Source organism: Callorhinchus milii, unplaced genomic scaffold (assembly GCF_018977255.1).
Source record: "Callorhinchus milii isolate IMCB2004 unplaced genomic scaffold, IMCB_Cmil_1.0 Scaffold17, whole genome shotgun sequence".
Classification (NCBI taxonomy): Eukaryota; Metazoa; Chordata; class Chondrichthyes; order Chimaeriformes; family Callorhinchidae; genus Callorhinchus; species Callorhinchus milii.
In genome coordinates this window covers 2,904,234-2,931,378 of record NW_024704758.1, presented here as the reverse complement: position 1 = coordinate 2,931,378, position 27,145 = coordinate 2,904,234, and the positions used below count along the sequence as shown (strand labels likewise).

Here is a 27,145-nt window from a genome sequence, read left to right as displayed (position 1 = left end):
TTTGAGACGTCTCGAAGACGCAATAAGGCGCTATATCAAATGCAAGGATTATTATTATATTATTGTTCTTTTGTTCTGAACCTGCTGTGCGCAATTGGCTGCTGCGTTCGCCCACAAATATACAGTCAATTCACTTTACAGTCTATTCTGTGAAGCGCTTTGGGACGTCCTCCCGACGTGAAAAGTGCTATATCAAATGCAAGGATTATTATTATTACTTTTGAGACGTGATAAGGGGCTATATTTAGCCAAGGATTATTTTTATCATAACACAACCGGATGTGTACCTGGCCACGTAATGATAATAACGATATTAATTCTTGCATTTGACATAGCACCTCATCACGTCGTCGAGATGTCTCAAAGCGCTTCACAGGATATACCTTGAAGTGGATCGACTGTGTATTTTTTATGGGCGAAATGTGGCAGCCAGTGTGCGCACAGCAATGTTCCAAAAACAGCTACGGAGTGAATGACCAATTTTTTCTGTGGGGATTGTCGGTCGGGACACCAGGAGAGAGAAATTTCTTTCTCTTTTCGAATAGCGGATGTTGGAGATTGCAGGGCACTCTTTGAAAAGAGAAGGGAGCTTCACCTGCAGTCCTCCAGATAAAGTAGTGCATCGAAACTTGTGGCTTAGGATTTCGCAAGGCATTGTGATGTACGGAGGGCGGCAAAAAAAATCTGCGGAAATCGAGAGCATTTTCAACCTTCGGAGGAGGAGGGCAGGGCACTGGGAGGAACGAGAGGACAAAATTACTTTCGACAGTAGTTTTATTGAGAACATGTTATTTTATGGCGGGTAATTATATTTTTTATGTCTTGGAGACCACATCAGAGGCTATTGCCTTCAGGCAAAGCACCTGCTTGAAATGCAGATAAAGAAAGCAGTTCTGAGTATTTAAACCCAATCACTCACTTTGAGGTTGTTTACTGAACATCGCTGTGTGAAAATTGTTTGCGCCTTCACTCACAAGGTCCCTGCGCTTTACAGTGTATCCTGCAAAGCGCTTTGAGACGTCCTTCTGACGTGAAAGGTGCTGTACCACATGTAAGGCTTCTTGTTATTTATTACTGTGGCTGTGAGCCTGTGTCTTAGTGTGACTGGGAATGTAGCGTGCGTTCAGATAGAGCTGGAATTGGGGTGAACATATAATATATAACAATAATAATTTGATACAGAACCTTATCACGTCATTGATACTTCTCAAAGCGCTTTACAGAATATGTTGTAAAATGGATTGACGGTATATTTTGTGGGCGAAACGCAGCAGCCAATCGTGCACCACAGCGTCCCACAAGCTCTATGTAACAATGAAACCAACGTGAAATGCCTCTGTTCTCACCCTGTTGTAGAGAATTCGCGAGCGTTATCTGCTCTGGGATCTGACCTCAGTCACAGTCGGACATGTTTAATGACAACCTGCGTGGGTCCCTTATCCAGATCCATCTTGAATTTGCATTACATTACCCAAATATTTGTGTCCTTTGCATCAGCCGACCTGTTATCATTCGCTGCTAGTTCAGCCCCCGGCAAGCCTAACATCTGTGAATCATTCTTAATGGATCTGATAGTGAACAAGGACAATGCTGTATGCGGAGTAATTGCTCCCAACTCCACAGAGCTCAGGGGTGTCGAACGTTTGTCTGAGGCACGAGCTGCTTACTTGACTCATTAGGTTTCAAACTCACTGCTGGAAACAATGGTCGAAGCAGTATAGATGATTTAAGAGGACGCCGCGTTATACACATGAGGGAATAAAAGGGTGTGTGAGGGAGTAAGGAGAAGGCATGAGGCTTATTCTTTTCAGTCAGCCTGGTGTCTTGACACACGCAGAAACTCATCACCATCCTTAAGTGCAGTGCTGATGGGTTTCCGCATGTGTCAGACATCCCGTTGACCAAATATAAAGGTCTGATTGGAATTTGGTTATCGTACCAGGCTATGAGATATCGCTAAATTTCCTGGCACAATTTTTCTGCTTCAGGCATTCACTGAGATCATGCCTATCGGAGATCAACGCTTGTTAATTTCCCACTGGCTCTATGCTCGCTGTTAAACCACCTGATGTCTCAGCCCAAGAAAACAGTAGGACATAATGGGACTCACCGGATTTGCAGCTCCTTCAAGCTGCTCTTGGCTTCCTCCACCTCTCGCCTCGTGAAGGACAACTGGATGGAGGGTTTGGCCGCGGAGCGAAGTGCACACAAGAGCTCAAAGTCTTTCTGAGACAGGAGTGATTGTAGTGTGTGGATCTCTGCTCCCTTCTGCTGGATGTCATTGTTCAGTGAGGAGATCCTGGAATTGCAAATAGACCAACATAGCCGGGCATCAGGCAACATTTTGCCCACAAAACATACGGTCGATTCACTTCACAGTATATTCTGTGAAGCGCTTTGAGACACCTCGAAGACGTGATACGGCGCTATATCAAATGCAAGGATCATTATTATTCTTAGAATGTTTCTTGAGAGCAGGCTATTCCTGACGCTCCTGGGAATCTATTTTATATGTGAAACGCCTGAAAAGAGTATTGATCTCACCTGGCTTGGTATTCCGAGGCGAGGAGATTAATGTTGTCTGCAGTTCCTGCAGTTTGAAATTTGTTGCTGTTTGTCAGGTAAAGCTGGAGAGCATCTCCATACGTCTCTCTCTCAGCTCTGGCTTGATCCTCTGGGTGTTGCATCTGGCAAACTGCAGATCAAACCAAGAAGATATTTTCAGGAACAATCGCCTGTCCCAAAACCTGATCATCGGGTGAGACGTTAAACCAACTGTCCCACCCTGTCAACATTGGGAGAGAAAATTCCATGTCCTTAATCTCTCTCCCTGTGTCCCGCCTGACAATCCCTCCCCCCAGATAAAATTGGCCATTTGCGGAACATTGCTGTGCCCAAATTGGATCTGCGTTCCCCTACAAACACGTACAGCCACTGATTCCACATTACAGTCTATCCTGTTAAATGCTTTCAGGCATACATCCCGACGTGCCAGGCAAACAATACATCAATACAAATATAATATACATTTATATATCGAGTGTAAGGATTATTTATTATATCCTAGTGCAGGCCAATCAACAACTTCAGGAGGGGTGGAGAGGAAGAGACACATTGACACACATTACGGCTTTGCACTGATAGATCCGTTGTACAAACAGGATAATCACCAATCCCTCTCTATCAGCACACAGTAACTCTTCTCATTTGTTTCCTTCACAAGTCCTGTGCTTAAGGACTTGTCAAGGAAACAAATGAGAAACAAATGACTCATTATCCACTGACTAATGCTGGTAAAACCTTAAACCTTTTTTTTACATTGTCACCACCTGTAAGTATAGTATCGGGAATGGGGGTGGGGAGGTGGTGGGAAGGTGAGGAAGGTGGTCTTGTTTCATCTCCAGTTTCTGTTATGTGAACTCAGTGTTGGATCTTGCAACAAGTCCCCATCATCAAAAGAGGAATCAAACTTTCTTGAGGGACTGAGCTAGTGAGCTGGCGAGTGGGGAGGTCAACAACAGGACTTTGATTCATACCATTTACATAATCCTAATTTGAATCATTGTGGGCCACGGTTGCTTTAAATTTATCCTCTCCTCCCCCCACCAGGGAACAGCACAGACCATCCACACAATCACCTTACACAAGCAAGGCTTCCACCTGCATCAATCAAAGAATGCCACCCTGTCCGCTCCATCCGCTCAGCGGGCTCTGGCCTGCTTCACGTCCCCCGCCTCGCTTGCCCCACTATCGGCAGGCGGGCCTTCCGCCACTCTGCACCCACTCTCTGGAACTCCATCCCGCAGTCCCTCCGTCTCGCCCCCTCCCTCGCCACCTTCAAGACCCACCTCAAGACCCTCCTCTTCCACTGTGCTTTCAATCTCCCCGCTTCCCCCCCTGCCCTCCACCCTCCCCCACCCCGACCCTCAGCTCGGGTCCGTAACTCTGTGTGTCCAGCGCCTTGGGATGTCCTCCCGACGTGAAAGGCGCTATACAAATGTAATCTTGTTGTTGCCGCAGAGGTGCAACTCAGCCACATTCTTGGCAATCGCAGTGATTCCTAAGAGATGTTACGATGCGCATTGCCGCTTGGTGTCAATCCACTTTACAGCGTATTCTGTGAAGCACTTTGAGACTTTTCAATGACTTGATGTATCAAATGTGCGGATTATCATTCTAACTGTTGACACTGGAGCTTCTTAAATCTGGGATTCTGGATGCTGAGCTGAGGGGTTGGTGTGTATGTGTGCGTGTGTGTGTGTGCGTTTGGGGGGGGGGTAGGCTGATGTGGAGAGGCTTCACAGGCTATATAAGTATCAGTGGCCCGAGTGCTTTTCCAGTGCAAAGCCTCTTTGCTTTTATTTTTTCTGTATCAAACAAAAAGCTTGGAAAAAAGAGCCAGGGGAATTTTTTTCCCGTCGCAGAGGTAATTTACAGATTGCATTGCAGGTGTGGATAAGACGTTGTCTCTGTGATTAGCAGAAGAGCTATACAACCTGTTGCACTGACTGCCCTCTGAGACCGCTTTTAAAGCCTTTGATCTGCCTCGACTTGGAGATGGGCTCAGTGTTATCAGGGGCAAAGGGATGCGCAAATAGTATAACACATAATAATCTTTGCATTTGATACAGCGCCTTGTCACGTGGTGAGACGTCTCAAAGCGCTTCGCAGAAATGTACTGTAAAGTGGATTGACTATTTTTTTTATTTAAAATTTTATTTTTTTAAAAATTAAAATCCCTGTGAATCAATCCGGTGTTTTTCGAACGGTTTTGTTTTTCTTCCCAGCTCCGCTTCCTCTCCTCCCCCCCATAACCACCCTTCACCACCACCACCTACCCCCCACCTTAAAAGGGAAGGGTCAATCACATATTTTGTCCCACTTAATCTGGCCCCGAAGTAACATCGACAGCTGAAGAATGCTGAGATATCACTAGAAGGTGAGAGAGATACAGGGCAGAACTCTCTTGTCTTCTGCCTTAGCCCTAAGTGCTTTGTCTTATTATATGTTATTGTGTGATTGCTATCAACAGTGCTGCAGGTTAGAGACCACACCTATCCACCTTCCTTTCTCTCCCTCTCCCCTCACAACCCCCTCCGTCCTGGACCCACTCCTCCCTCAGCGACCTCTATCCCTTCTCTGCCTTGCCCCCTCCTTCCCCATTTTCAGGCCACGCTTGAGGACCTTCCTCTTCGACTGGGCTTACGGTCACCTCCTCACTCCCTGTAAAGTGTTCTCCGGGGCGCTTTACAGAGCAAAGGGAGAGGAGAGGCATGAATGATGAGGTGAGTCATTGACATGAATGTCAAACCTCCAGACCCTATAGCCTGCCCTTTTCTCCCTGTTTTCTTTTTTTATTCTTTCCCTTGAATTATTTAATCAAAAGCAACACAAACAACTCCTTTCCTACTGTGTATATTGTAATATATGTGGGGTAATTAATGACAGGATACGTGCAAGGACAAGCAAACTATATTTAGATCTTCCTAGTGAATAAAACAACAGCCAGATCAAGCCATTACCTGGAATGATATTCCATTTATTCTGTGCTGATTGTTAGACTGGTGATGGCGGGGCGGGGGTTGTAACATTGTTCCACGATGCTGTAAGCAATACCGAGGATTAAGTGCTATTTCACGCACAGGGAGACATTTTTTTTGTCACCAATGTTGAGCAGAAAACATAGCCCACAGCATTAAGAGAAAAGTGATTGGTACTCTCTTCACAGCTTCCTCATACTAATGATGTGGCATTGAGATCTTTGCCTTTAACTGATTCCACATGTGAGTGTGAGTGATTGTGCGTCTGTGTTAATGTGCGTCTGTGTGAGTGTGTGTGTGTTGGTGTGTATGCGTCTGTCAGGACGTGTGTACATGTGTTTCACTGTGTGTGTGTGTGGATGTAATTGTGTACACAGTGATATCCTGACGTGAAAGGCGCTATACAAGTGTAATTTTGTGTTGTATATAATTACAGAAGATTACTTTGCAGTTTAAGTGATTGACCTTTCGTGGTCTGTAATGAGTTGGTTTTGGCAGTGGTTTGTGTGGTTGCTTTGGGAGGTATCAATGCTGGGACCATATGTAACCCTTCCTTTCTGTGTCAGTTTGAACGCTGAGTTTCCGGGCAGGCTCTTTGACCAGGGAGGGCATCTGCACAGAGCCCGTCGCTGTCCTCGGCTGTTCATAAATCAGAAGCTTTATCCCAGGCTGATCTTTGGATTGGTTTCTGTCTGCGCGTCTGATCTGGAATGCTAATTGTCGTTCTCACCCCCTAACACTGACTGGATCTCAGCTCACTGCAAATCCCGGCTTGCTGCAGCACTGAGCATTGCATTTATTCATCGAGCCAGAAATAGGCATTTTTTCCCTAATTTATGTTAATATTAGTGATGATCCTCGCAATTGATAAGATGCCTATAGCATTGAAACATCTCAAAGATATAACAGCAATCCTTGCATTTGATATAGCGCTTAACCATGTAATTGTGACGTCTCAAAGCGCTTCACAGGACGTACTGTAAAGGGGATTGACTGTGTATTTTGTGGGCGAAACATGGAAGCCATTTGGATATACCTGTGTAGACATCTCAAAGCCCTTTGCAGGATTATACTTTAAAAGGTAGTGACTGTGTATTTTGAGGGTTAATGCTGCAGCCAAATTGCACCCAACAAATGTCCTACAAACAGCCCTGAAGTGAATGAGCAATTTTATTTCATTTCGTAAGATGAATAAATCAGCATTTTAGCATTCTTACTGGAGAACAATACTCTCCCTCCATCACACACACATAACACATGCACCACGCACATAACACGCACACCACACACATAACATGCACACCACATATAGCATGCACACCACACACACACGTAACACGCACACCACATACACACATAACACGCACAACACACACACATAACACGCACACCACACACACACATAACACGCACACCACACACACATAACGCGTACACCACACACACACATAACATGCACACTAACACACAACCAACACGCACACCACACATAACACGCGCATAACACCCACACCAACACACAACACGCACACCACACCCACACATAACACACACCACACACAGACACAGCACGCACACCCACACACAACAACACACACATAGCACGCACACCAACACACACACACACATAACACGCACAACAATACAAAGCGACACAAGTAACATCCATTGTAAGCAAGTTAGAATAACTTTTTTTTAATATCAGCAGCACAGAAAGTATAGAGTGTTCTTTCATTCCTTTCCGAATGCTGGGGTGGGAGGAAGGAGAGGGCAGATTCCAGCGTTATCGCTGAATAAACCAACCCCTTGTATTATATTTTTTTAGGGAAAAAAAACAAAGTGCCTTTTTGTTATAGTTGCAAAACCTTGAGATTTTGCAAAGGTGTCAAGAACTTTGCTGCCTCGCTCTCTCGCTCTCTCCCTCTCTATTTCTCTCTTCGCTTCCCTCTCTCGTCAAGAACAACAACTTACATTTATATAGCGTCGTTCACGAGGGGCAGTGTCTCGGAGCGCTTAACCGTGGCGGAGCCTGATGTCGAGTCAGGCGGAGGGAGGATGTGACCGAAAGCACGATCGAAGAGGAAGGATTTGAGTTGTGATCTAAAAGAGGGGAAGGAGGGGGCAAGGCGGGGGTGAGGGATAAAACATCAACGACTTTTTGGACGCGAAAGGCAACATTTGGGGGGGCGTTTGCACGAAAGCGTTGGGGTCACGTACCTCTGCTTTTTCCCCCACTTAATGTGAATCGTTGTGTCACAGGGCAAGTTGGTGATCGCTGCCCTCAGTACTTTTCAATGCAAATGTGTCTGCTTTCAAGCCTGCCTGGCTGCGTTGGTTGCTTTCTGTTGTCTGTTGTCTAGGGGATACTGGGAGTGCCTCTCAACACAACAAGTATGTGGAGTTCCTGTAGCTCAGCGGTTAGAGCACTCGCCTCGCAAGCGAGAGACCCGGGTTTGATTCCCGGCACGGCAAAACCCTGGGCAAGTTTCCTTACTCCACTCGCCTGATAACAATCCCTCAAGAAAAGAAACACCAATAATAATTTAGTCGCTCAAACCACGACTGTTTGTGGGACACTGCTCTGCGCAATTGGCTGCCCACAAAAATACAGGCAATTCACTTTACGGCATATTCTGTGAAGCGCTTTGAGACGTCTAGAGGATGTGAAAAGCTCTGTATCCAATGCAAGGATTATTATTATTATCATTACTTTATAATATCCTCTGGATAAGAACCAAGCGATTAACCAGGGAGTTCTGGAAATGCTTTATGGTGTGAAAAAGGTGTCGTTTTTGCTTTCTTTTTTGCTTTGTATCAAATGCAAGGATTGCTATTATAGCCTTTATAGGTAAACTGCACCTAAACTCTCCAACAACAACAACAACAACAACAACAAGATTCCATTTATAAAGCGCCTTTCACGTCAGGAGGACGTCCCAGGATTAGGTAACAATAAAAAATCCTTGCATTTGACATAGTGCATTATCACTTCACCGAGACGTCTCAAAGCACTTCATAGGGTACACTGTAAAGTGGATTTTGTGGGTGAAACGCGGCAGCCAATTTGCACACATGAACGTCACACAAATGGAGACAGAGTGCGCGACCAATTTTATTGGGGGGGGGGTGGAGGGGGGGTTGTTGTTGGTCAGGACAACACAAGAGAGAAGCTCCCTAAAGCAACAGGGGTTGGGGTGGGAGAGTGTGCACTCCCTACCAGGCAATCTGACACCAACATACACACACACATAGTATGTGGAACACTCCACAAAGCGGTTTGGTTCAGAGGCTGATGGGTTTGCTTGGGGGGGTCAGACACCCGCACACAAAAAACTACAGCAAATCAGTACGGCTCACGAAAGGTGCGTGTGAGGGAGGGAGGGAGTGAGGCAAGAACAAAAGGAAGGGGGGGTGGGGAAGGGGAAGTTTTTTTTGTCGGCTGTAAGTAAGTGGTAAGCCGCCTTTAAGTAAGGATTATTGCATCTCTCCTCTGTTCTGTTCAGCACAAGGCACTGCAGCTACTCCACACACAGCCACTCAACGCATGGGAAGCCGAGAAGCTTTACAGCCTGTCTGCTGAGTGAGGCTGGTTGGAAGGATTCACAAGGTGAGTCTCGCTCTCTCTCTCTCTCTCTCGCTCGTTATCTGGCTATTTAAACTTTGCCACACACAATTCTCTTCAGTTGTCAGAAACCGAGTACCACCGCAAAAAAGATGCGGTTTTCATCCCTTTTGGGGGAAAAAAGAAAGCGCTTGTTAGTTCAAGTTTCCCAGGTTTAAGCAGTTGCGGTCTGTCTCTCTCTTTCTATCTGTGCAGGAGAGCTGTGCCTTTGACTGGATTGCAATGCCCAGTACAATTCTGAGCTGTGTGTGTGGCTCAGTACAACACGTTAATATAATAATATTGTTATTATTATTATTAACAATGTTTAAGTATAATAATAATCCTTGCATTTGATGTAGTGCCTTATCACATCATCGAAACGTCTCAAAGCGCTTCACAGGATACACTGTAAAGTGAATTGACTGTAGATTTTGTGGGTGAAACATTAAGGCAGGGATTTTGTTTGTTATTGTATGTGCTTTGCATCCATCCACCTGTAGACTGAATGTTATTTATTGGCTTGTCCCCAAAGGAGAAACTTGTTATCTCAGTGCTTGGCGATTGCACTCTATTTATTATAATGAGAGAGAGAATGTGTATATGCGTTTGTGAGAGATTTCAGAGAGATTTCAGATGTCTGCAGACACCATCCAACTCTTTTTTTGGGGGGCGGGGGGTAGAGAAGCTGCTATTTTTGCCTTTCGATTTGTTCCTGGTCTCCTATAGAGTGAGCAAGGGCTGTTAGGCTAACACACTCTAACCAGATCTTGTTTAAATCAGTTCCATGGGATTCGCAATGTGAGAATGAGTTGTGCTGTAGATACAGTAAAGAGTGCAGAATGAGCCGCTTTATAGGGTAAATGCTGCGGCATCGGCTTTGGTTTTTGTACTCGAAAATTTCAAAATGATAAATTACTAGAGGGATTGTTTACCTCGTGTGTGAGAGAGTCTGTGTGTGCAAGTGAGGAAGACTGCGTGGGAGAGAGAGGGAGTGTGAGTGAGACTGCTTGAGTGAAAGAGTTACTGAAATTATTATATATCAAATGAGTGAGTCAGTTTGAGAGAGAGGGAGAGTATGTGTGAGAGAGAGAGGAAGAATGTGTTTTAGTGTGTGTGTGTGTGTGTGTGTGTGAGAGGGAGAAAGTTACTGAAATCCTCGAAATGTGAGTGAGTGTGTGTGAGTCATTAAAAGTCTTTCTCTCTGTGACTCTAAAAGACTTTGTTCCCCAAAGTTCCTCGAATCCCGCTTCTGTAAATCAAGAGGAGTCTGATTCCATTTCACACCAGCTCCCAGACGCTTCTTTAAAGAATCCAGGCTTTGAACTAAGATTTAACAGAGCCCTAAATGCATTTGCACACAAGGTTAGCAATGCCCCCCCCCCCCCACATTAAACATGCTGTTTTGTGCAGGGCAGGGCATAGAAGGCATGTGAGATCCTATCAAGACCAATAATTCTGCTGTAGTTGTACAATCCTGTGATCTCTGAATCTTTAGATCTTCAATTGAGCGAAGGTGCTTCAAGTTGTTTTTCGTCCAAACACAAAACAGCAGTAATTGAACAAAATAAAACACTGGGTCCTTTTCCTCTTCCGAATTTTCTTTCCTGAAAACTGCTGACCTGGACTGGGATAAATTCCACAGCTGCCAGTCAGTCACCCTTCAGTTCTGCTCTTAAATAGTCCAAGTCATCATGTTTTTCTGGCTTCAGACAGTGAATGTTTGCCAGTGTTTGACTGGGGAGGGGAAGATTCACTGACCACCAATGGGGAGCGGAAGCATTCGCCAAACTAATTCACTTGTAGTGTTCAAACTGAATCTATTAGCCCCCAACCTCTCCCGGCTCCACAGACTCCTCATCCCCCAGTGGATAGAGTTCAAAATCCTCATCCTCGCTTTCAAAGCCCTCCACAGCCTTTCTGTGAGGACAGGGGTTCGTTCTGAAGGCCAATTTTAGGTTAAACACCAGGAAGTATTTCTTTTGCACAGAGGTTGGTCGGTAGCAGGAATGGATTACCAGGAAAGACAGTCAAGGTCTGTACACTGGGATTACTTTAATTTAATAGACATGGGAGGGATGTGTGGGTGGGTATTCTGGGAGGGTGAGATCAAATGGGTGGGAATGGTTTTTTTCTTCCTCCTGAACCATTCTTGTGACGCTGTGACCTTGAGGAGAAAGGAGACTGAGGACCCAGTAAAGTTGCATAATGCTGGGCAGGATTTTTTTTCTCTCTCTCCTGGAGTGAAAGGAACAGTGTGATAGGAACCCTTTTGCCATTGGCCACTCAGAATTATAATGGAGCAAAGCAGCAGCACAAGTGACAGGTTTTTGACAGGTTTTAAGCACTGTAACAAGAGGCATCTCGGTCAGTACGGGGCGAGGAAGGCAATCAGTCTTCCCAGAGACGCTGAAATGTGTGGTTGATTTCAGACTGAACGCAGCGTTTACATTACACATTCAGGTGAGTCTGGCAAATTGATCTGCAAATGCTGACTCCAGGACTGTTGGCAATACTGCTATTGTCATCAACAAGCGATTGGCACTGTATAGATGACTAACATCATAGAGAGTGTTTGATACCGTGGGGGACTGATGGGTGCCATGTAGGTCTGATTGGTGCTGTATGGATTGACACTGAACACTGTATAGTTTGACACTATAACTATGCTGGTTGATATACAGAGGGATCTGACGTATATAGGGTGATTGATACTGAATAGGATCATCAAGATGCAGTGCAGATTGAGATTGCGGACAGAAGTAGAACAATTGTGCATTAACGCCCGATACGATGTGAACCCTGGCGACCTTTAATCAACTCAATGATCGTGTGGGGCTAAACCCCATGACTTTGTGTTCAACTGTCTGTCATTCAGTTATTGTTACCGACTCGGTTCCTCGTATTAACGAAGAGTTCATATTCTTTATAGTATTCCTTGTGGTTGGCATAGCGACCTTGCTACGTGGATGAGGTGTTTCAAAGTGCTTCTCAGGATTTTACTGTCAAGTGTAGTGACTGGCTTCTGGTGTCAAATGCAAGGATTATTATCATTAATAACCATAATCCACACTGCGGGATTTGCCTCTGCACGAACAGAGCGAAAAGTTGGCCAGAGTTAGCAAACCAGAAGCACCTCAGTCAGTCCGAATGGTTATAAAGTTGACCGGAGGATTTTAGGGTTAAAAATCAAATCCACAGCTTTTTAAATCCAACAGCTTTGGCCGGTTCTCACCAACACGGGAGCAAAAAGAACATGTTTTAACAGCGGTGCTGGGGAGGTTTGCAGTTGAACTGACGCGAGTTGTTTGCCCAACACAGTCAGATGCACTCGGACACGAAACGGAGGTCATTGTTGAACAGAATAAGCAGTTTTACCCAGTCGCTCCACTTCACAGTACATCCCGGGAAGGGCTCTGAGACATCTCGACGACGTGATAAGGCGCTGTATCAGCAGAACCGTGTGGCTTGCCTTTGAGAGCACTGTCTGGCGAGCTTTCCCGCTGCTTGCAGGGTTAATGAGTAGGAAGCATCCCTGCTTTTGTTGAGCTGCCGATGAGCAAGTTATTGCACTGATCAAGTCATCTACGTCTGTGTTACGTACACAGACGATATTTAACACGGTGCCCATTAATTTATACAGACCTCTCTCACTACAGCATAGCACTGCAGAGCCAGATTGTGGTGCATTACTGCAGCGATTGGAGGGGGGGGGGGGGGGGGGGGGGAGCGATGGGGGTTGGGAGAGAGGGAGGAAGAGGGGAAGAATCTGATCGTAAAGTACAGCCGAGCCAAGCTCAGTCAGGCTTACAAAGTGGGAGGAGAAGCAAGAGATGAGATGTTGTCAAATTGGTGTTTCGTGATCATTTCCAGCGGAGCAAAACTCTATGCACCAGAACTTAGCACAGATTTCTGAGCCTGAATGTTGGTGCCTGTGTTTTCATTTGTAGGAGTCCTGTAGTGTAGCGGTTAGCGCAAGCGCCTCGCAAACGAGAGGACCTGGGTTTGATTCCCGTGCAGGGTGAAACCTTAGGCATGTCACACACCTTTGTTTACCGAGCAGTAAGCAGGAACCTGGTTACTAGTCGATTGGCGGATCACTTTCCAGAGGAAATAATCCCCCCAAAAAACAACGAAAGAATTTGATCACTCAATCCACAACTGTTGGTAGGACATTGCTGTTGGATGCCACGTTTCACCCACAAAATACTTTTTTCGCTCACAAAATACACAGTCACTCCACTTTACAGTATCTTCTGTGAAGCGCTTTGAGACGTCTCAACGACGTGATAAGGCGCTGTATCAAATGCAAGGATTATTATTATTGTCCTGCATAACAGCAGTCGGACATTGATAAGGGGGAAGAATGAGATAGAGGGATCCTTTGCCGCTACAAAGTTTTATTGAGATGATTTGCAGAACCTTTCCTTCTTGGAAACTGTTCAGAGCGGCATTATATCTGGGGCGGGCGGATGGACGGACAGGTAACAAGATAAAAATAATAATCCTATAATAATCCTTACATTTGATATAGCGCCTTATCACGTCTTCGAGACATCTCAAAGCACTTCACAGAATATACTGTAAAGTGAATTGACTGTGTATTTTGTGGGCGAAACGCAGGAGCCAATTGCGTACAGCAGCGTCCCACAAACAGTCGTGGATTGAGTGATTACAGTGAGTGTTTTAAAAAAATTTGAAGGAATGATTACCCCCAAAAAGCGATCTGCCAATCGAATAACAACCGGGTTCCTAATTACCGCTAGGTAACCAGAGGTGTAAGGAAAGTTGCCTATGGCTTCGCCCTGGCAAGATTACAACATCACGCACTCAGTATCAGGAAAGCTGCGGTCCTGTGACTAAATGTTGGGCAAGACCGCTCTCTTGTATGTACACACAGGGATGTTTAGTTGGTGTTACGGTGAGTGTTCCCTTTTGCGTGCCATGGCTGGCCTGTTCCCTCCTTGTAACCTTTCCCTGTGCCAGAAATCGCAACCGTTTACCTGCCCCCACCCTCTCACCCTCCCACCCAACCACCCAATCATTGGGCACAATTCAGAAAATTCACCCCGTCCACAGCACATGCAACAACAAGAAGACGCTGAGCTAATTGAAGGGTTTGTGTTATCGTGACAGGAATCGATTACTTAGGGCTATGTTTACTCTCAAGATTCTTCTTCAATTCCTTGCACTCTGTTCTACGTAGGATCTCAACGATGTGACAAGGCACTATATCAAATGCAATGATTATTATTATTATTATCCCACCAACAACATCATACCTCTATGAGGTCTCCCTCACCCTCTCCCTCCCTCACTCCCTCCTCCCACCTTGCTGAAAGATCCCTGGTGCTAAGTTTCCTGGGATTCGTTGATGTACCAAAGAGAGCGTTTATAAATCACACGACTGTGCCAGTGAGCATTTACAAGATCGTTGCTGCAGCGAGACACGAGAATCCCTCATTATTATGTAACCCCCAGATTATTATCAGTTTATTTGTGTGATTGAGCACATTCTTCAAAATGATCTGGAAAATCTAATGTATTATTTTTGTGGTGAATCTATATAATGTATCTATCACTGTGTATACAGACTTACATACCACCCTATTCTAGTTTACAGCTCTTTACCTCTCCCCTTCCCCTCCCCATCCCACACACATCAATGGGTTTGTTCAATAAGTATAGGTAGAGAACTTGCTATTTTGCTCCGTTGCCACTCTCTGTAATTCTATCAAATCTCTTCTTCTCTGGAGCCCCGAGTGTTGGCTCATTCCCCTAACCCCATGTTAGAATCCTGAACTACCAACAGCTACTGGAGAAGACAGAGAGAATAATAATCCCTCCAAAAAAACAAAACATTAATAAATTGGTCATTTTCAATCCATGACTGTTTGTGGGACATTGCTGTGCACAATTGGCTGCCGCGTTCTCCCACAAATATACAGTCAATTCACTTTACAGTATATTCTGTGAAGCGCTTTGGGACTACTAGAAGACGTGAAAAGCGCTATATCAAGTGCACGGATTATTATTAATATTATAGAGAAGACAGGGCTTTTCACTCTTGGAAAGAGATGTCGTGGAGGGGACCTTTATAGAGGTATGAAAGACAATGGTGTGATGGGGAAATTAAATGCAGAAGAATACCTTCGGATATGCCAATGCAACAGGACGAGAGGTTGTGGATCTGGGGTTGTGAACGGCAATTTTAGGACAGACACTGGGTAGTAACAGTTAGAATAGATTACAAGGAAAGGGTGGTAGAGGCCAGGACATGTAAGAGTGTGCAGTCAAGAGGATGAGATCAAAGGGGCTGAAAAGTTTTCTTGATCCAAACCTCTCTTATGTTTATAGGAATGCATCACTGTGCGTTAATAATATTCCTTACACTTGGTGTAGTGCCTTACCATGCTGTCAAAATGCCTCAAAGCACTTGACAGAGTTTATTGCAGAGTGAAGTCACTGCCAATTTTGCAGGCAAACGCGGCAGCCAATTTGCTCACAACAATCTCCCACAAACAGCCTTGAAGTTTTGCCTGGAAGATCGTTAGCCAGGACACCAGGAGAAACTGCCTTCTTGCTTGTTTGAATAGTGCCACAGAGATCTTTAGCCTCCACCTGAACAGGCAGACGGGTGGGACATGGGTTAAACATCTCATCCGAAGAGAAGGCACCTCCATAATTCAGCACCCACCCCCAGCATTATTAATAATAATAATATTTCTTGCATATGATATAGTGCCTTCGATCTTCTTCGAAGACATCTTCGAGACGTCTCAAAAGCACTTCACAGAATATACTGTATGTAGGACTCTGCTGCGTGCAATTGGCTGCCGCGTTTCGCCCACAAAATATACAGTCAATTCACTTTACAGTATACGCTGTGAAGTGCTTTGAGACATCTCGAAGAAGTTATAATGTGCTCCATGTGACAAGGCGCTATATAAAATGCAAGGACTATTATATTCTTGTTATCGTGTCTACCTCGTTCAGCAAGCAAATTGAATTATTTTGATAGTTTCCATGAAATCCTTTGTGAACTTGGGAGGAACAGAGTTTTTCCTGAATTGCCCCACCCGGGATCGGATTGCTCCACCGCATCAGCATGCCCGGCTATAACTCTCTTGGTATGTTCACTATTTACACTTCCAACCGTTAACTTCCACCATTAAGCAGGTTCGGGCTCGTGCTGACCCAGTGAGGTGTGATTCTGTCATTACCTCCCGTGTCATCCAAACCGCCAGCGCAGTTAACTCTTTGTTCATTCATACAGCTGATCAGTGCGACCAGGAAGAGCTCGCCCAGTGTGTGAGGTTAACAACTGCACTGATCCAGCCGTTCAGGCCAGAAGGTTGTAGGTCTGTTCCAAGTTCACTCTTCTCCACTGTGGAGACTTCTGTACTCGTCTTCCTTGCCCCTTGAAATAGGGAAGCAAAAGTGAACGAGCTGACGGAAACATACTTCAGGATACACCCAAGACAGTGGAACAAGAGGATATAGGTTTGCAATTGCAAATGGGCATCTCCGAAAGACGTCATCTGAAATGATAGAGCACATCCCCAGCACCGCACTGGAGCATCAGCCTGGACTGTGTGTGCTCAAAAATTTAATTTCAGAGATGAAGGGTGGTATTTTAACACATGCCCTACCACCCCCCCCTCTCCGCAGCCCCCCCCCCCCCCCCCCCCACCCAATCTCAGTTACCTTTCCTGATACTATATTCTTTGATCTCTGAGGGATGGGATTGTATTACAGGTTTACTGCCACAGTTCAGCAGGAGGCAGAGATTGTTCTTTTAACCCAAACAATACATTTGCAAATGAACCTAGATCCAAAATTTTCTATCATCGTATGTGCTCTATTTCTGAAGGAAGGAGCGAGGGAGGGAGGGAGGGAGGTAGGAGGATCCATCAGTTATGCCAAGACAATGCTGGAACCGCCTGCATTCAAAGGCGTTTTTAAAGGTTAAATAATGCAAACAATTCTTTTGTGGCCTGTCACACGATTGAAAGGGTGAAAGCAGCGACTTTGCTCTTAACAGTCTGTGGCAGCATCAATCCCTTTCTGACCGAGCTGCGGCTCTGCACCGAGAGCAACAAAACTTTAGTTTCACAAATTTCATTCGCAAAAGAGTTTCTCCTGCTGCCTCGGCCAGCAATTCCTCCTCTCCCCTGCTCCCCCTCTCCCCCACCTCCCACTCCCCGCGTCCGCAATAAAATGCGTCTTTTCGTGCGTGTTTGCGGGTCGTTGTGGAGCCAAAATTGACTGCCGCTTTCGCCCACAAAATACTCCGTCATTGTGCGTTACAGCGTATTTCGAGCACTCTGGGATGCTACCCTGTGGGACGAGCGCTGCATAAATGCAGGTTGTTATTGCTGTTGCAGTATAATCCTTTGAGAAGTCCTCTTTTTACTGTGCGCAACTGCTGCTTTGTAGCTGCTGGCCTCCTGCTATCATCCTGCCTCTGTCACTGTTTCATTCTTGTATCGGGACCTTTTGTTTTTGTGAATGAACACTTTGAGGACAAAATGAGCAGGATGTTACGGTAAGCTGAACGCAACCAATGCAGAAAGAAACAAGGGAACCGAAAGTAACTTACTTCTACTCACCCGAGCAATGGCAAAGCCACAAACATAGACACCCCCTCCCCACCACCTCATACAAATACAATGCGGACACACACGCATACCCACGCACAACAGAAACACACACGCGCATACACCGATACAAACAAATAAGAATAATAACCCTTGTATTTGATATAGCGCCTTATCTCGTTGTTGAGACGTTTCAAAGCGCTTCACAGGATATACCAGTAAGTGTTTTGCGGGTGAAACACAGACACACACACACACACATTCACACATACATGCCAACCCACAAACACACGCACACACCTGTGTGCGCCACCATACATTCACGTGGCGTCCTATCTATCAAATTGCTGTCATGTGTAGTGCCCGTGGTAGCGCAGTGGTCCACAAAAAAGCCCAAGGCTTGTGACAAGAGGAATTTCAGGCCCCGGGAGCTCTTGAATGAAAGAAAGAGCTGCTGAAGGGACAGACGACACAATTGAAAGCGAATCCCACAGGAGGTCGGGCTCCATGTAACGCCGCAGCTCAATCAGTGCAGGTTACCTCTGGCCCCATCTCTGGGTGTTGCCTGGGATTCACTGGTGTCACGTGAACGGCCGTGAGTGAGTGTGTTCACCGCCAGGCCCAACCCCTCGCTGTGTGACAGCAGGGAGGGTGTAATCATGGCAACGGGATGCAGACCAGGCCTTCGAGGGCCGGCCGTTACCAAACCCCCATCCCCCCGCCACCCTCACCCCCTCCACGGCTCTTGGTGTCGACGCGTTACAGCACCAAAGGGAGTTGTCCTTAAACGGCTTTGAGAACGTGACAATGTGCCTGGCCTGTGCGGAGCTCAACCCAGGGGACTGACTGCACACACTGGGCCGTGGGATCAGGGCAATCGGGGCGGGGGGGCACGGGGTTGGGGGCTGGAAAGGAGCATTAGCATCAGCCTGTTGCTTGGGATGTCCTCTTGACATGAAAGGCGCTGTACAAATGTAATTTGTTGGTGCTGGGTGGTTGTTGCTACTGCTGGGTGTTGTTGTTGTTGATGTTGCTGCTGCTGGGTGCTGTTGTTGTTGATGTTGTTGCTGCTGGGTGCTGTTGTTGTTGATGTTGTTGCTGCTGGGTGCTGTTGTTGTTGATGTTGTTGCTGCTGGGTGTTGTTGTTGTTGATGTTGTTGCTGCTGGGTGTTGTTGTTGATGTTGTTGCTGCTGGGTGTTGTTGTTGTGGGGGTGAAGAGAGAAAGAATTGCTCTTTGGAGCCTGAGCAGATTTGGGTCAAGTTGCAGATACGTCTGGCGGAGCTTGGGTTTGGGATGAAAATGTTATTGCGGTGCCCCCCTCCTTCTCCTCCCCGCCCCCCCCCCTCCGCCCACCACACACACACACACAAAGAAAAGGTCCTGTGTCTCCCCCTCTAACCCCCTCCCCCCCATTTGTAATTGTGTCTCAAAAGCAGTTAACCTGCTGTGTGCTGAATGCTTGTGAACAGACCAGCACCTGTTGCTCTGCTGCTTGTAACCTTGTTCTCGTGTGTGTGTGTGTGTGTGTTTTATATATAAGAATCGCCATTTATTACCGGTTTCAGTGGTGAGTAGGGCCTCATTAACCCTTGCAGCACCCTTTCTTCGAAAACACAAGGGAATTTTCTCTCTCCCCAGTGTCCTGGCCAACGATTCCCCCAAATAAAATGGGTCACTCACTCCATGGCTGTTTGTGGGCTACTGCTGTGCGCAAACTGGCTGCCGCCTTTCGCCCAATGTTCCAGCGAGTGAAGGGCAGTGTGCCCCCCATTAACCCTTTCAGCACGCCAGGAACGTAACCCTATCAGCATGGGAGGAACTTTCTTTCCCCTGTTCCTGAATACGACCTGTTATTTAGATTCAACGCAGCACTAAGGAGCCTCAGGCAGACTGAGTGTGTCTCTTGTTTCATTTATAACTGCACTGGAGCAAAGGAACGGACCAAGTCAGTCATGTATTTTGTGGGAAGCTAATGCATTCCATGCCTATTTTCAAGTATTATTATTATTTCATAGAATCATAGAATTATACAGTACAGAAGGATGGCATTGTGTCTGTGCCAGCTCTTTGAAAAGAGCCATGCAAATCAATCCCACTCCCCCGCTCTCTCCCTATAGCCCTGCAAACTTGTCCTCCCCAAATAATTATCTAGTTCTTGTGTTTTCGTTTTGAAATGATCACAGTAAAGTGGGCTGTAGGTCTCTATAAATGAAGAAAAGAGAATGGAGAGAGAGAGAGAGTATGTGTGCACACTCCAATTCAGACCCTGAGGTGGAACTCTCACTAACCTGGTTTGGATACTCTTTAACGTGTCGTTAGTTGGTTTTCTGCGTGTGCATTTTTTTCTCTTTTTCTCTCTCTCTCTCTCTCTCTCTCATTTTACATTGAGTTTGTGGTCTGCCATCAATGAACGTTTAAGTTGATACAGGGTCACAGGAACAGCACACATCGACTGATCCGAACGCTCTCGTGAACCAACTCGCTTGGTTTAGAGAGCTTGGCAACTCTCAAAGGTTAATAATAATAATAATCTTTGCATTTGATATAGCGCCTTGTCACGTCTTCGAGACATTCCAAGCGCTTCACAGAACATACTGGTAAAGTGAATTGTATTTTGTGGGCAAAGAGTTAACCCGAGCACGGAAAAGAGAAATGTGCTGTTTTGTGCAACTTGACAGTAAGGTTGTGGCAAACATGCTCAAAGGCAGCGAAGTGGGTTCAGAAAGTCTTGTGGTTAGCTGACGAGCTAAGTATTTGCATTCCTCAGCCGTGGATCACCATCCATTCAGTCCTGGGTGCCGGTCAGCTTATAAAGCGGACTTCCGCTTGACTCACACCTTTTGTGAATGGGTCCACGAAGAGCTTGATGACTCATTGTTTAATTGGGAGTGAAGACGCGATAATGATCACGATTGATACAGCCCCGTAGAGTATTTTAGCACTGCTCGGTCAGTCAATGACATAGAAAGTTAAGAGCATGGAAGCGGGCCATTTAGCCGAACTGGTCTGTGCCGGTGTTTATACTTCACACAAGATCAACACTTTCTGCCTTACGTAAACGTCATGTTTTCCCTTAAGTAGGTTGATGCTTTTTTTGCGCTAACCATGGCTTTTGGCAGTGGGTTCCACACACTGACCGCCCTCTGCAATCGGTTGCCAACACGTTTCACCCTGGAGGCATTTGACTTGTTTTCTCTCTGCTCTAAATACAGTTACCAGCATTGGCCTGGTCTTGGTCTGTGAGCTCAAGTCCTGTCACAGTGCAAACTTACAGCATAGAAGAAGGCCGTTCGGCCCATAGTGTCTGTGCTCGTTCCCTGTAGAGCGATCGTTTCAATCCCATTTACCTACCCTTTTCCCATCCCCCGAAGCTTTGGAACTCTCTCCCTCAATCCTTCCGCCTTGCCCGCACCCTCCCTTCCCCTCTTTTAGATCACAACTGAAGACCGTCCTCTTCGACCATGCTTATGGTCACCCCCTCCCCCACAACCCCTCCCTCCCCCCCCAGCTCAGTGCCAGCTCCGAGACAGTGCCCCGCGTGAAGGACGCTATATAAATGCAAGTTGTTGTAGTTTACTGTGCGGTTTTGAATGTTCTGCTGAGACGAGGAGACTGGTCTGGAGTGTGGCAGTGTTGTACAACCATTGCATTCTTTAACTGCTCACCCCCCCCCCTCCCAAGCACAACCAAACCAGCTCTCCACACAATGCAACCTGTTGATTTACTGTATCCCTTGTGCTAACGGTTTCTGTTGCAATCAATGGACCTGAACAATGCAACACAAGATGTTCTCTCGTTGAGTCCAAATGCACATTGTTGAGGCAGAAGCCCTAAAGCCTCAGGTGCCAAAGCAGAAGCTTTGAGGTTGTGCCAGTAATGCTTGCATGGTAGCAGTGTTCACTGAATACTATTCAGAGGGCAATCTGATTTCTTTTGTCATTTTTGTTTTGCCTCTCTCTCTCTCTCTCTCTCTCTCCACCATTGTTTGAGACTCAAACAGAGTGAAATCTGGATCACTTCACTTTAGATCTGAAAGGAGCTGGTGACATTATCTCTGCCCAGGGAGTGTCGTTAACCTCTGGAGGTTATACTCTGCGCAGAGATTCACGCCACGTTTCTGGGTAGATAATGGGCTCCAGCCTGTGGTTTTTGTTTTGGTTTGTTTTTTTTGTTGTCTTCAATTTGTTGTTGCGGAATGATATCGGGAATCCGTCCGGTTTTTCGAATGAGACGTTAAACCGAGGACGCAGTCTGTGCCTGTTCAGGTGGACGTTAAAGATCCCACAGCACTACTCGAAAGGAGAAGAGAGTTTCTCCCGGTCTCCTGGCCGACAACCCCCAAATAAAAAGAAAATTGTCTGTTTGTGGGACGTTGTTCGTGGGCAAATTGCCTATAAAATACGCAGCCACTCCACCTTACGGTATATTCCGTGAAGCGCTTTGGGACCTCTCGACGACGCGATAAGGCGCTGTATCAAATACAAGGAATAGTACCATTGTTAATATTACTGAGTGTCTGCAAGTCCTTGATCCCCTGCTGTCAGATTGGGTTTCCATAGCGATTGTTTGGTACAGTCGTAAGTGGGCCCAGCTCTTGCGTCTGCTGCTCAAAACCTGACCTCAGATGCCTGATGAACTGCTGAATGGACTGCATGCAAATGCCCAGTAATTCCCCGTAATCTGTATTAAAGGAAAACCACTCCAGTCAGACCGGAGGAAGAGGCAAATGCACCCGTAGCTGTCTCCGCAACCTGCGGTGCCTCTGCCTTTAAATAGCATTTCTTTTCTTAGTGAGGTCAGCGACCTGTTTTTTTGCTAAAATGCAAGATTTTTGACCGCGCTGATAAGCTGCTAGAATTCAAACAGATTAAACCTCGCTCCCTCGCACCCACCCACCCACCCCCCCTCGGTAGCCGCTAAATTAGTTTCTCTGTAATCACAAAAGCCTTATTATTTTCTTTCCCCACCAAAAACAAGAGGGATGAAGGAACCCGCCAGACAATCGTAGCGACAGGTTTCCATGCCAACAGTCGCCGCTCTCGGCTGTACAAGGCAGTGGGAGAAAATTCACCTCTTAATTGTCGAGTCAAAATCCCAACAGGGCATTAACTCTTCCGAGGATTGCAAAGATATCCCGCGCTGCCGAGAGAAATAACAATAATAATACCTCTCGCATTTAACATAGCGCCTCCCACCACCATCACTGACGTTGCCTTGACCATGTCTTACACCGACCGGAAAGGTTAGGAAGGTTATTTCGGCTTTCGCGGGGTTAACCTTAGCCAAAGCGCGATGACTTCATTCTGGTTTAACACTGTGTTGTTTTTATTGGGTCGCTCAGCACGAAATAGCTGTCGCCACAATCTGCCAGCTCAGCTAATCTACTGTAAACAGCCTGCTTGCCTTTAATATAAATACTACCTGCTATTAGGTCATTCTAGCCCACTACAACGGTGTTTGTAGCCACTGTAGTGTAAAGCGGCTCACGCTGGTAACTTTCAAAGTCAAAAGAACGCTGCACACTTCACGAACAGCTTTAGAGAGGTGACTTTATTGGTAATGCAACAACAGCGCCCGTCATGCTGATTAGTGCCTCGATACTGCCCTGTTACCGAGGAGCATAGGAACAGAAGGAGGCCATTCAGCCCTTCGAGCCTGTTCCGCTATTCAATTAGATCATGGCTGATCTGTACGTCAACTCATCCTGTCAATTCCAATTTTGCGCTTTTTCCCCATGTCCCTTGATACCCTGACCTACCAAAAATCTATCAACCTCACTCTCGAAGAATCCCAGAAATGGGCAAAATTTGTGGTATTCCTTAAAGCGTTCCTCAACTCATTTAAGGGAGGCCGCCATATTTGTATCCGGTGGAAATTTCCAGCGCAGAGACAGCCATTGTACCTCTGCTACCTGCTTTTAAAGCTTGTTGTTAGGAAGATCATATTGGCCTTAGGGATTGCGGGAAGATTATTTATTCATATCTCTTGATCTTGCAGCCATTGAGTGTTGGTGGGCTATTTGACTGGGAGGGGAGGGAGGCGGTGGTGGGAAACTGGGGAGAGATCAGGACCCTGATTGATATCTTGCCCCTCTCTAGCCTTGGGGCACTGAGGCCGACTCTAATTCCTTTACTGCTGACCTGTTGAGATCCGCAACCTCAGGCTAGACCAGGGGTCCCACTGCGTGAGATTACGGACTGCGTGGAAGTGACTTTTTAACCCACTGAGTTGCTCGGATGGGTTAATCCAACCTCAATCTGATCAGTAAATGTTCCAAATGCAGAAACTCCCGAGAGGCAAGAAAGAGACCGGCGGCTGGATGGAAAAGTTTAAATATTTATTCTAGATTCATTGTTCGAAGCTCGGATCGTGTTGCAGTGCCAAGTTTCGCTGTACGGGAAGAGTCTTGAGTTACCTTGCATTTAGTTTCTAAACTACAGCTAGTTGTCAAATCATAGTATCGTAGAATTATACAGCACAGAAGGAGGCCATTCGGCCCATCGTGTACGTACTGGCTCTTTGAAAGAGCTGTCCAAATTAATCCCACTCCAACGCTCTCTCCCCATAGCCCTGCAAATCTATCCTCCCCAAATGGAACCAGTTCTCAAACTGTTTGCCGTTGCTTGGCGGAAGCGGGTGGGTGGGTGTGGTGTGGTATTCTCCACACACCTCATCCGGATTGCCAGGCAAATTAACATTGAAAGCCAATTGCTCTAATCCATTCAAATAATAGTCAGCCATTTCCTTACTTATATAATTGGATTTATTTTTCAACGTGAAGTATACATTGTTGTATGCGTCAGCATCTTGGGACATTCTCCTGACGTGAAAGGTGCTACATCAATATAATTTGCTGTTGTGCAATCTGCCTGGCCTGCAAATAACCTGTATTTCCTGCTTTAACATTACATATTCGTTGCCAGCACAGCCCCTAAAACGCTGCCGTGAATCGAATCAGCCCATGAGGGGAGCTAGTGTGCAGAAGCTCACAGTTTTGAGACGATTTTACTGCATTGATTCAATCGTGTTGGAAAACATCTCTCGCTTTGCATTGGGCGCCTATCTTACGCTTCGCAAACTTCTTGGGGGTTGAACTTTACGACGGTTGCTCACGAGCCTGTCGAATATATAATCATCTGGGAGGGGCAGATCATTGCTAGATAGGAGACTGAAAATCAAGTTCACTGTCACCAGGGTTAGCAGCATATTGGTTAGAACACTTTTCTCGCAAGCAGGAGGATCCAATTTCGATTCCCGGGCAGGGCAAAACGTTGACCAGGTTTCCTTACTCCACGCGCCTCTTTACCAAGTAGTGAGTCAGAACCTGGTTGTTAGGTCGATTGGCGGATGGCTTTCCGAGGGGGGTAATACTCCCTCCCAAAAAAATGTCACAAGGATTAGTCCTGTAGCTCAGTGGTGAAAGTACTCGCCTCGCAAGCGAGAGACCTGGGTTCCATTCGCGGCAGGGCAGGAAAAGAACTACCCCAAATGGAAGGTGTATTATATTTATAGTTGAGGGTAAGCAAACTCGGGAAAGTTGCAATGCTCTCTCAAGGAGGGAGAGAGGCGGTTATATGTACATGTGCACCGCTTGAGCGGTTCAAAGTGTTTCTGGTCTATTTCACACACTGGACTGCAGTGTACACCACCATCCACTAACTCGATGACTTAATCAGGAAGTGAATGGTCGATGCACCAAACACATCCACTTCTCACTCAGACGTTTCTCAAATTTTAACGATGCAAAAAAAAAAAAATGAGCAACTTTTGAGTTTCAGGTTCATCTGATGGAAGTTAGGAAATTGGGTGGGTGGTTAAAGGGGGGTCAGAGCAGATGCTGCAGGTGAGGTTTTGCTTTGCAAAGTCAATTGCATCACTCCTCCTCCTCCTCCTCCTGCCTCTGCCTTCACCTGTTAGCGAAGAGGTGATGCCAAACTACTGGTTGGCTGTGAGTTGCGTTTGAGTAACGTAGTGAAACCTACTTCACAGGGCATTCCAGCAGAGGTCTGACTGCAGGGAGTATCGAGATCAGACTTGCTTGCTGGCTTGGCTTTCCTGCATGTGTGTTTCTTTTTAACTGATTGATCATATAATATATATATTTCTCATGTATAAGGAGTTTGCAGTGCAACAGCAAAAGGGATTTGCTCCTCTCTCTGTCTCTCACACACAGAGTGGATTATAATTCAGAACTTACTTTGACTGGTGTTGTGTGTGTGTTGGGTGGGGGTTGAACACAAGCCCAGGTTTTTTGCATTTCAGTGGATTGTTAACCTGGGAACAGCCAGGAAAGAACAACAGAGAGAAAGACACACACAGAGTTGACGTTCAAAGGTGTGTTTGTACTGGTGAGTATCAGCCTTACTGTTTGATCACAAGCCTTTACTGTTGTGAACCTCTCTATGAAAGGGAACGTGGGTATTTTTATGTGTGTGTGTATGTGCATATATATATATATCAGTGAAGCAAGCAGTGAAAAAAAAGTTAACAGTAACTTTAGCAGACACTTTAGAGGTGTCCAGCTGATAACATTAACAGCTGTTAGTCGTGGTGGGAGAATATTTCATCTGTTAACAACTCCCCCTCTCTCTCTCTCTCTCTTTCTCTTTCCCCCCACCTTAACCTTAACTTCTGACTCTTGTCATAACGTCAAAAGAATATGTAAGCGAGTTGATCCGGTCCAAATCCAGCACCTTGGGACGTCTTCCCGACGTGAAAGGAAGGCGATATACCAATGTAATTTGTTGTTGTTCCAGTTCGCCTACGCTGTGTTGTGTTTTTTTTTATTTTCACAAAACACAGCCACGCTTGTGCGAGGTTTGTGCTGGGTTGGGTTCGGGATGTTCTGTACTTAAGTGAGGACATTGTAAGGGATAAATTGCTTCTCTTTCCCCACCTACTCTTTTCCCCCCCCCTCCACCCCCATCCCAACCTGCTCCGCAACCAAGTCAGTTGCCTTTATCTGTTCCCCCCCACCCCCGCTTTGTCCAGAGTGATTTGTGATGGACACCAGACAAGACACTAATGGCCGATCAGTCTCAAGTGTCCTTTTAAAAGCCTCTTCAAAGGGAAGCAGCGAGTTGCATTGCTAGCCTTTCAGTGGCTGAGTTGTTCGTGACTTTGGTACAGACCTGGCTTGAAGTTTGTGGTGTGTATGCGTGTGGGGGGGTGGGGGCCTCTTTTTTAAATGAAGGTTGGGGGCAACGGCAGACAATCTGGGGTAAATGCGAGCTCCTTGGATTGGAGGGCGGCTTCAGTGAAGGGTTCCGGTCGTGGCTGAATTCCTCTGAAGGCTCTCCCCTAGGGAAGCTGTGGCGGGGGAGGGGAGGGGAGGTGGGCAGAGAATTATAGGCTGTAAAATGTTCTTTTTGGGTGTCCAGTCCAGGAGATTAGAATGAATGC

General features: G+C 46.2%; 1 protein-coding gene and 1 long non-coding RNA gene across 5 annotated transcripts in view; one reads left to right on the top strand and one right to left on the bottom strand.

The window, feature by feature from the left end:
• Nucleotides 1-2,233: 2,233 nt before the first annotated feature.
• On the bottom strand, nt 2,234-7,871 carry LOC103189081. The gene is made up of 3 exons (XR_489036.1): nt 7,758-7,871; nt 2,545-2,695; nt 2,234-2,299 (listed from the first exon to the last, which is right to left on the bottom strand). It is a non-coding gene; the product is annotated as an uncharacterized LOC103189081 (long non-coding RNA).
• Nucleotides 7,872-9,031: 1,160 nt separating this feature from the next.
• LOC103189082 (ras association domain-containing protein 8) overlaps nt 9,032-27,145 on the top strand; it is a 40,262-nt gene continuing 22,148 nt past the window's right edge. For 2 of the 4 annotated variants that reach the window (XM_007909350.2, XM_007909346.2), the window contains exon 1: nt 25,936-26,091. The gene's annotated coding sequence lies outside the window, so the exon portion shown is untranslated. Of the gene's footprint in view, nt 9,148-24,900; nt 25,262-25,935; nt 26,092-27,145 lie in introns of those variants that run through there. The other 2 variants (XM_007909347.2, XM_007909349.2) reach the window with 2 other exon arrangements.